This window comes from Alligator sinensis, unplaced genomic scaffold, assembly GCF_000455745.1.
Source record: "Alligator sinensis unplaced genomic scaffold, ASM45574v1 scaffold130_2, whole genome shotgun sequence".
Lineage (NCBI taxonomy): Eukaryota > Metazoa > Chordata > Crocodylia > Alligatoridae > Alligator > Alligator sinensis.
In genome coordinates, this window is record NW_005841913.1 from 2989136 (window position 1) to 2999571 (window position 10436).

At 43.1% G+C, this 10436-nt stretch overlaps 1 long non-coding RNA gene across 1 annotated transcript in view; it reads right to left on the reverse strand.

Moving 5' to 3' along the window:
* LOC112549469 overlaps window positions 1–9841 on the reverse strand; it is a 21388-nt gene extending 11547 nt beyond the window's left edge. Inside the window, exons 1-2 of the long non-coding RNA XR_003092880.1 lie at window positions 9790–9841; window positions 7865–7919 (exon numbers count right to left, since the gene is read on the reverse strand). This is a non-coding gene — a long non-coding RNA (uncharacterized LOC112549469). The remainder of the gene's footprint in view (window positions 1–7864; window positions 7920–9789) is intronic.
* Window positions 9842–10436: the final 595 nt, after the last annotated feature.

The window sequence follows — 10436 nt, forward strand, 5'->3', positions numbered from 1 at the left end:
TATTCTGCCTTTCATCTCTAGGAGATGTGATCAATTGGGAAAAGCTTCCTAATAGTTTGTGGCCCTGTTGTTGATGGTTAATCAAAGGTCACCTCTGCTTGTTCCATAAATTACCAGAACACTTCCTTATCATTTTTAATCTCTATGTTCATTTTGAAGCAACATCTAAAAATAAACACTTCTTGCCTGTTCCCAGAAAAAAAAAATGTACATTTTCTGGCAGTGATTTTTCTGCTTTATTACAAGGTATTTATCTTGGTTGAAATTAGTCTCCAAACACAAGATCTGCAGTTATTCCCATTGTAGCTCTGCAGTTAGCCGCTCTTAATCCTAATTGCTGCCAGTAAGTGAGATTTGAAGGAGAAAGGGAGAAAGAACTGTGTGCTGGGCCTGCAAGATAACATTGGGTTTAGGGGCTGCGAATGACAGAAGGACACAAGGAATGTGGCAAAGCAAAAATGAGCTAAGTTGCAGACGTACTGCTGTTGGCCGTGAAGCCAAGGAAAGAGAACTGTGAAGGAGAAGGCAGTGAAGGACTTTAAAGATGGCTCTATGTGGTGTAGGAATGAGCAAGTTGACTGATTTTGTCAGAAGCGCCATGAATGGATGGGAGTTGGCCTGGCAGGAATCGGGCAAGTCAGTGGCTTCTCCAGAAAAGGGACATTTTTTAAAGAAAAATGTTTCCTGCCATTTCACCGAACTGACATTCCCAACATTAGGAACACAAGCACAAGCAATGCTAACCTGGTGCCATCATTTCAATCTTATTAAAATAATGTTACCTATAATTCCTGGCTTTTCACGGGGAGTTCTGTTCCACTGAAATGAAGTAAAGTATCATTAAGAATAAGTTCCAGTTACTATAGTTAAACAGCGCAGGTCAAAATTAGTCCTTGGGCCTCCCATTAATAATTAAAGTACAATGCATGTATGGATTATTTGAGAACAGTTAGATAAAGTAATTGCACATCTGAAGCTATACACTATGAGATCCTTCTGTTTAAGGTTTAACCTACTCTGAATCCCCCAAATGAGCAGCATATTTTTGTGGAGCTATACACGCCCAATGATTTATACAGACATGAGGCCAGTGTCTCAAGGCCAAAGGTTTATACAGAGGCTTTCCTCTCTGTTCCCAAGTCAGATCTTACTTTGGCATCTGTAAATGCTTGCAGCATTAAGTAGTAGTGCAATGAACCAAGTACTCACACCGTATCGCAATGATGTTCTAGCCACTAGGAATTAATGCATGCACCTGCACAGCTGGCAAGCTTTCAGAATCTTTAGTGCTTAAATAATATTTCTGAATCTCTTTGCAGCTCATGTCAACAACAGGCAGACTCTTTGATCAACTACAACTGTATATACAACACTTTTCCTTCCCTATACTGCTACATGCATGTGTCTACTTTTGGTTTCCAAGACTCAGAGGAACAGGAGGAAGAGAAGGTTATTCATATTTTTAAAAGCATGCAAACAAATTTGATTTGTTTTCACATTCACCTTCTGCCCTTCCTTTTTGTTTCAGTTGACAGAATAGACTTGAAGTGCATTGTCAGGTGCAGTGAACTGGATCAAAAAGGACAGAATGAATGTGTGAAAGAAAAGAGACAGACAAAGAGATCTGTTTCAGAGAAACACAGGGGTTGATTTTGAATGAGTATGGAAGTGCTGCTTTCCTTATCTCCCCACCAAAATCACAGGCATCAAGGAAAGCAAATTCAGACATTTAGGTTGCTTGCAGATGTGAAAAAAACCCCAAACAACCTGCACTTTACTGGAAGAAGCAGCGTGTTGCTTCGACCCGGCTCTGCAGCATCTGTATAGATCAGGCACTTCAGCAGGGCTTTTTGGTGCTTTTAGCTAAAACTGATTCAATCAGCTATTAGATAAAAGCATCAAAAAAGGCCCTCTAAAGTGCCTGATCTATACAGACATTGGGCGAGCTGGGTCCAACTAAGGCACTGCCTCTTCTGGGCCTGCATGGGGCTCAGCATGGGAATGTGCCGAGTTTAAACTAAGTGCCATTTTTTTAAATGTCTGCAAGCACGTTTAAGTTGCTAATAGCGACTGTATGTAATCTTCATGGTTTCATACCGATATAGACCTCTCCTCTTCATGTCTAGGACTTGTACCTTTGAAAAAACTGCTCCTTATTCCCTAGGCACTAGCTAGGGAATGTCAGTAGGACATTTTCAACTTCAAATTATTACATTGGGCTGGATGTTAGTAGCATACTGCCCATAGAATTCCTATTTAAATCCGGGGGAAATATTTTAAAGCGGAGGATTTATTCTGGAGAAGAGAAGACTGGGAGGGGATTTAATATCAGCCTTCATCTACCTGAAGGGTGGTTACAAAGAGGATGGAGTTGGAAAGTTAGACTGTTTTCAGCGATGGCAGATGACAGAACAAGGAGCAATGGTCTCAAGTTGCAGCAAGAGAAATTTAGGTTAGATATTAGGAAAAATCTCTCTCACTAGAAGGGATCCTGAGGAAAGGAAGGAAGGAGAGCAGCAGAGTAAGGACCCTGTACTTCAGGAAAGCAGACTTTGACTCACTCAGGGAATTCATGGGCATGATTCCCTGGAAAGCCAGTCTGAGGGGGAGAGGAGTCGAGGAGAGCTGACTGTAGTTTAAAGAAGCCTTACTGAGAGTGCAGGAACAAACTATCCAGATATGGAGGAAGTCTAGCGAGTATGGGAGAAGATCAGCGTGGCTTAGCAGGCAACTCTTCAGTAAATTAAATCACAAAAAGGAAGCTTATAAGAAGTGGAAACAAACAACCAGGGAGGAGTATAAGAGAATTGCATGGGCATGCAGGGATGGAGTTAGGAAGGCCAAAGCACAGTAGGTGTTATAGCTAAAGGGATGTGAAGAGTAACAAGAAGGGTTTCTACAAGTATGCCGGTAGCAAGAGTAGAATCAGGGAAAGTGTGGGTCCATTATTGAATGTGGCAGGCAACATTGTGATGGAGGATGCAGAAAAGGTTAAAGTGCTCAATGACTTTTTTGCCTCCTTTTTCACAGGCAAGGTCAGCACTAGGCAGCACAGTTTGGGGAGGAGGTGAGCCGCCCTCACTGATGAAGGAACAGATTAGGAACTACTTAGAAAAGCTGGATATGAACAAGTGTCCATATGGCCAGAAAGGATACACCTGAGGGTGCCTAGGGTATTAGCTGATGTGATTGCTGAGCCATTGGCCATCATCTTTGAAAACTCATGGTGATCAGGAGACATTCCAGATAATTGGAAAAGGCAAACATAGAGCCCATATTTAAGAAAGGGAAAAAGGAGGATCCAGGGAACTACAGACCAGTCAACCTCACCTCAGTCCCTGGGAAAATCATGGAGCAGATCCTCAAGGAATCCATTTCTAAGCACTTGGAGGAGAAGAAGGTGATTAGGAACAGTCACCATGGATTCCCCAGGGCAAGTCATGCCTGACCAACCTGATTGCCTTCTCTAATGAGGTGAATGGCTTTGTGGATGTGGGGAGACAGGTGGATGTGGTGTACCTTGATTTTAGCAAGGCTTTCGATACAGTCTCCCACAACATTCTCACAGGCAAGCTAAGAAAGTACGGGTTGGATGAATGGACTTTAAGTTGGGTTGAAAACTGGCTGGAGCATCAGGTTCAGAGGGTAGTAATTAATGGTTCAATGTCTATTTGGCAGATAGTATCAAGTGGAGTGCCTCAGGGGATGGTCCTGTGGCCAGTTTTGTTCAATGTTTTCATCAATGACCTGGAAGATGCCATCAAGTGCACCCACAGAATGATTTCAGATGACCCCAAGGTGGCAGGAATAGTAGATATGCTGGAGGGTAGGGCTAGGATTCAGAGTGACCTAGACAAATTAGAGGACTGGACCAAAAGAAATATCATAGGTTCAACAAAGACAAGTGCAAAGTCCTGCACTTAGGACGGAACAATCCCATGCACAAGTACAGCCTGGGGACTGACTGGGTGGGCAGCAGCTCTGCAGAAAAGGACTGGGGGTTACAGTGGACAATAAGCTGGATATAAGTCAGCAGTGTGCCCTTGTTGCCAAGAAGGCTAATGGCATACTGGGCTGCATTGGTATGTGTGTTGCCAGCAGGGCAAGGGAAGTAATTATTCCCCTCTATTCAGCACTGGGGAGGCCACATCTGGAGTACTGTGTTCAGTTTTGCATCTCCCACTACAGAAAGGATGTGGAGATATTGGAGAGAGTCCAGTGGAGGGTAAAAAAAAATGGTGAGGGGGATGGGGGACATGACTTATGAGGAAAGACTGAGGGAACTAGGTTTATTTAGTTTAGAGATTAGGAGACCGAGAGGGGACTTAATAGCAACCTTAAACTACCTGAATAAGTTGGGGATGGTCCTGCTTTGATCAGGCGGTTGATCTAGATAATGTCCTGAGGTCCCTTCCAACCCTAATTTTCTATGATTTGGAATATTGGAAGTAGATAAGTCATTGACAGAAAATGCTGAAGCTCTTTATCTGTAAATAGATACGGAGGGATTCAGGGGGAAGTACTTAATACAGGACTGTCCAACTTTGATGCAGATGGGTGCCATGGGTGGTTGTCTTAGAATGAACTACTGGGTTCAGAAGATTCCCCGCACTTGAACAAAGGACGTACTCATGGTTGTTCTCACCCTTGCAAAGCTTTATTTAAGGATGCTCACAGAGCCAGCCAATAGGACAGAGCAGAGAGGGTGGTCACTTCACATTGGCTCTAGGCGGCAGCCACCACCCTGCATAGTTCCTCTGGCCCCGAAGTGTCCCGATCCCGGGGATGCGATAGCCTGTGCCAGACTCCGTGCAAGTCAGATCTCTTGCCAGAGTGGAGGAATTCCGCATACCTTAAGAGTGTACAGCTTATATAGTCTGGAGTAAATAACGTTATCTCAAGCTAAGAATTTGGGGATGAGTCGTGATCCAACACACCTGGTGTTTACCACATTCTGCTGTATTACAATATTCTACTATCTAGGTTTATGGTTCAGTCACTCTCGCAGAGCAAAAAGCTACGTGCTGTTTCACTGGCCTACTATGGAGACAGCATACAAAACTCTTTCTATGAGCATTAAGCAAAGCCCTTAACCAGTGGTGCTAGTATGTAGTCCCTGCCCCGAATAAACACATGGGCCACAAGCTGGGGTGGGGGGCATCCCTGTGGGATCCCCCTGCACTATGTGGGTTGCACTGGAGACATACGAGTCTCACCTCACAACATTATGGGCTCCATCAACACCCTGGACCCTGCTACACAGATCACATGGGTGGCATGTGGTTTCCAACACTCCCATGAAAACTGTACTGGGGGCATGTGGCCTCCCTACCTCCTTTGTTCCTTTTGTGCTGCCCACTTGGGCAGCCTAAGAGAAAGAGATAGGTAGGACTAAGAGGAAGAAGACAATTTAGAGCCATGATTCTTAACCAGCATGCCATGGCACCCAAGGATGCTGCTACATCCTTTTAAAAGTGCAATGTGGCACTGTTAGATATGCAAATTCAAAGCCATACTCAATATTAGTACTGTTAGGTATGCAAATACCTACACATAATTCACAATGCCAGCCCAGGGATTTCAAATAGGAATGCCTAATCATTTTGACTTCTGGTGTTTCTGAGTTCTTTTCAACATAAAAACGACTGTATTATTTTCTCATAGTCAACAAAAAAGTGAAATCTAAGAGCTGGCATTTTTCAAGGCATGCCTTGAGTGTAACAAGGGGTGCCATGAGTCCAAAAGTGAAGAACCACTGATTTAGAGTGTGTGTGGCTCTGTGAAATGGATGCTGACATTGAAGGATGCAGGGCCCTGGCTTCTAGTTGGGGGACCCTGTGGTCTTGTTGTGCATCTTTTTGTTTTTGTTGTAGTCCAGATAATGAAAGTGGATCTCAAACCAATAAGTAATTCATCTTTGCAGGTCACATTAAGTACAACCTACTATTATCAAACACCACACAAACAGAGCTCGTTACCAAGAAAAGATACGAGTAATCTTTGTTTCCAGGCACTATATTACAAAACCAATTGTTCTCAGGTGCAGTTAGATGATCCCATTTTGTTGTGTAATTATACTGAGACTTTTCCAGGAGCCTTGTAGCAAGCATATAAATGTGAAAAATATAGGTAAGTATATAAACAAAAATTGTTTGGCATCTGCCCAAAATATTGAGGAAAAATATTGTGATCCAAGACTAGACCAGATTCTCAGTTCTAGAATCATTTGAAAAATAGACATTGAATTATTGTTTACTTTAATTTCATCCACAGGTGCCAAAGTTTTAGCAATTTAGCATTTTTCCCCAACTAGGGTGGTTATCCAATCTTTTGAATAACAATGTTTTTTGTCTGGTTTTGTTTTTTTAAGGTCACGATATTATGCTTGAGGAGCTAATTTGGAATGACTATTCAACCTGCAAAGAATATATCTTTGTCCAATTTTTTTGTGATGAAAGACCACCGATGTCAGGAATTACACATTAAGTAAATCTTTCTTTTTCTGCTAGTTGAGTGAATTGCTTGCCTTAGTCAGATCCCTACTTATGCCAGTTTGAGAATGGTTTAAACTGGAAAATGAGTCTTAAGAAAAGAATGATTATTGTCATATTAAATTAAAATGTTTAGATCATTGCAGCCTTGGTGTAAAAGTGTGTTTTACAACATGTTCCAAAAATGGAACAAACTTTAGTCTAATCTTCTTCAGCATTTCATTTCACATCTGTTTTTACAGTGAGAATCTATTAAAAAATTAGAAACACATTTTTTAACCAAAGCATAACTTTTTAGAACTCAGAACCTAAGGAAAATGTAGGCTTTTGGCCCCAGACTTAGGAAACCTCACTTTAATTCCTACTTATGCAACAAATGTTGTATGTGACCTTGTTCAACTGCTGTGTGCCTTAGACCTCTGACAGACATTCAGTTTAAGGATTTAACTGTTAAGTTTAACATTCAGTTTAAGGATCCCAACAACTGGGCCTCCTGCTGTGCTACATGTGCATGGCAGGACATGTGATTTTCAGATTGAAGATGAGATCCCTATCGCACCTTACTTATCAGTGCAGGGGGAGCCTGGAATTATGAACTTAGGGTCCCCCTGCACAGCAAGTTAAAACCCAGGTAGCAACAATCAGGTAATTGTCATTTGGAGCTGGGGACTTAACAGGAATTTGAAACTGGTCCTAGTCAGATCCCCAGTCCCAGCCAAAGATGAGTTGACTGCCAAAGCTCCAGTTGAGATTTTACAGGTTTTGGGCATGGGGATCACAGGATCAAGCTGACATGTAACCCTATGTGATGCTCAGCTGGGTGGCACAAAGAGTTTCAAATTTCCTGACACATGGACCACCCAGGCTGTGGTAGCTTGATTCTTGGGTTCTTGTGAGCTGGCTCTGAGTTAAAATGCCATAGGCCATCCAGCTGGGTAGTACACAGGGATTTAAAGGTCATGGTGCACAGGGACCCCAGGATCAGGCTGCTGGGACATGTGTCCTGGGCCCTGGGGATGCCCCACGTTGGATCCTGACACAGTTGAGTATTGGGATCTATCACGAGCTAGACCCAGCTAGCCACATGTTTAATTTAAAGATACAGATGAGCCACAAAGTTGTTACACATTATATATGGAATAACTTTGTGGCTTATTAACTGTATTATCACAACTTAAATTGACATTCATGTATGACCAAGTAATTATTTAAGGTTTGATTAACTTTAATTGCATCCTAAATGGAATGTGTCAGGGACCCTAGTTTCTTACCTATATAGGCAAGATGATAGTTCTTTTCATCGCATCCCTCTTTGTCTTGTCTAGTTTGACAAGGCTGTTCAGCACAAGGGATACTTTGTGTTATGTTCTTACCTGGCACAATGTCACTCATTGTCTTGTCTGGAGACTCTACTATGTAAACAACCACCTACATAGGAGCATAAAAAAAAGACAACTTTGTTTAGCCTGCTAGAGACTTCTCTGTGAAGATAGAATGTACCTCTCCAGCTCTTAGATATCTGATAATGAATTCTGGAGAAAATCCTAGAATAGGTTAGTTAAGTAGATTTATAAGATAGAGGTCATCCTTCCTGAAGTCATATTGTACCAAGGACATTTTCAGATGTACCAATTGTTTTGAGAATAATCTCTTTGTTAGGACTGGAGAAAGAGAAAAAAAAAATCCAACAACATTTTTTTACATTAAAAAAGGTTATTTTGTAAAGACCTTCACATTACTGAAAACAGTGGCATGTTTGTATTCCAGAGGAATTCAGTGTTGTGCCTCAGCAGCTATTTAGTGTTGCACTGCCATGTTATCCTTGTCATCGATCACTTTATTTTATATCTGCACCTCCACCACTCATCCATCTTGCACTGGTCTGCAGCCCTACATTGCATTCCAATTAGATGATCTAAGGACACTTGAAAGAAGCTCAGTGAATACAATCACTGCTAATGAAAAGATTTTTCCAGTATCCAAGAGCAGCACAGGTGTTTAAACTCTCAGGAATTAAGTATTTCCTGGTATTACAACATCAAGCCAGGCTTCAGCTAATTATTGTTCAATTGTGATCACAGCAGTCAAGTTTCCATTTCCTGTTGTAAGTGAGATAGCCCGGAGGCTTACATACCTTTGGTAAAGCATATGAACCAGACATTTCCGTATTTGGCATGGCAATGGCAGGTGCACAGACTTCCTGTGACTGAGAAAGGGGAAGATCCAAGCATTTTCAGAGTAGACTGACCCAGGTAGTTCAAAAGCTAATGTACCATACACCAAATGTTTGTAAAACTGTCTCTGTCACTCTCTCTCTATGCTAAGTTTTATCATTATAAACAAATGGGCACAGCATAAAAATGAGCATAGCAGGTCTGGCAACCCAGGGCTCACTGATCATCACAAATGTACTGCAAAGGAATTGCATCCCTATTAATGACCCAGATCACTCTTTTGGAAGGAATCTGAAATCTGCAGAACGTCCTGTACTAAGGGAGTGTCCCCAGCAATCAAGAGAAAGGTTTCCAACTATCCCATGGGAAGGTCTGGGGAACTCTAGTTTCTGACAGGTGAAGAAATGGATTGACTTGAAGTCTCTGTTTAGGTAAACACAAGATTCATTTGGGAAAAGACCTAAAAGAGACAGTTACAGTGCTGTCATTTTCTTGGGGTCTTACTAAAGACATAAATAGCAAATGTACTAAGACTGCTCTGTTGCCAGCATTGTCATTTCCTCAAAACAACAAAGAAACAGTCAACTTCAAGGAATGGCCTGTGGCAGGCCAGTAGGGGGTGCTCCTGCATTGAGCCACCCACCTCACTGCACCTGACCACCTTCCAGGCTCCGAGTGCCTCCCTGGGGGCACCTCACATCTGGCCGACCCCCTTCCTGGAGCACACCCGCTAGCCTGGGGGTAGAACTGCCACCACCCAGGGCTGGGCTTTATTGTGGCTCTGTACGCCCTGGGAAACACAGACCTAGTAGCCCTCGAGGGTACTCAACTCACTTCAAGCACTTGGGGGTGCTTCTCTCAGTTGGAAGCATAAGTAGTCTCCCTTAGTCAGCCGAACCAAGGGGACCCCAAGGCATAATCTAGACCCACACCCAATAAATCTCCTATGCTAAGTACAAAGGAGAGCTTTATTGGTTACAAGGGGTAGGGTTGGAATAGGGTACAGGGTAGAGCAATATCAGAGAAATCCCATAGAGCAAACTGGCATGCCTGGGTAGCATTTGATCATGCATCTGAGTTACTGCAAGCTATATATCTAGTTAGATCTCAGGTAGCTTACTCACAAGTATCATCCAGAGGCAGGTGGAGATTCCCTCTGGAGGCAGGCAGTTCCTTGATCATGAGTTTTGAGAGAGAGAGCACATTTCAGATGGTCCAGCTCCCCCCCCCACCCTCTCTCTCTCTCTCTCTCTCTCTCTCTCTCTCTGAGTCTTCCTCATGGCTGCTGCTCCCTCCTCCTGGGCAGTCCTTAACTTATGCAGCCCTTGTGACCTCATTTACCTGGTCCAATGGAGGCCAGCACCTGTTGGCAGTTAGCCAAACAATTTGAAATGCATCATTAGTTGCTGGGCAGACTGACAGTTCCTAGCTCCGCAGGGAGTCCAAGCCCCTCACCCAGGTATGTGATGCCAGTCACATAGGCAGCGGGAGCAGGTTTCCCCCTCCCTCAGGAATGTATCCAGCTCAGGTTACCTAAAGAGAGAGGGTAAGGTGTGTGCCCTCTGCAAGGCCCATCTTAACCAAATTGTCACAAAGCAGAGTTTTTGGGGAGAAACAGAGGTGGCCTTTTGCCATAGGCCCAAGGTAGGTTCCCTGTGTCGGTGCAGATGCAGAGGAGACTTAAGTGCCTTTGAAGAGTCTACCTACAGGAATGGTCAAAGTGATGCCAGAGGATATAGGAGGAGTCTCCTAAAAATAAGCAGTAAAGATG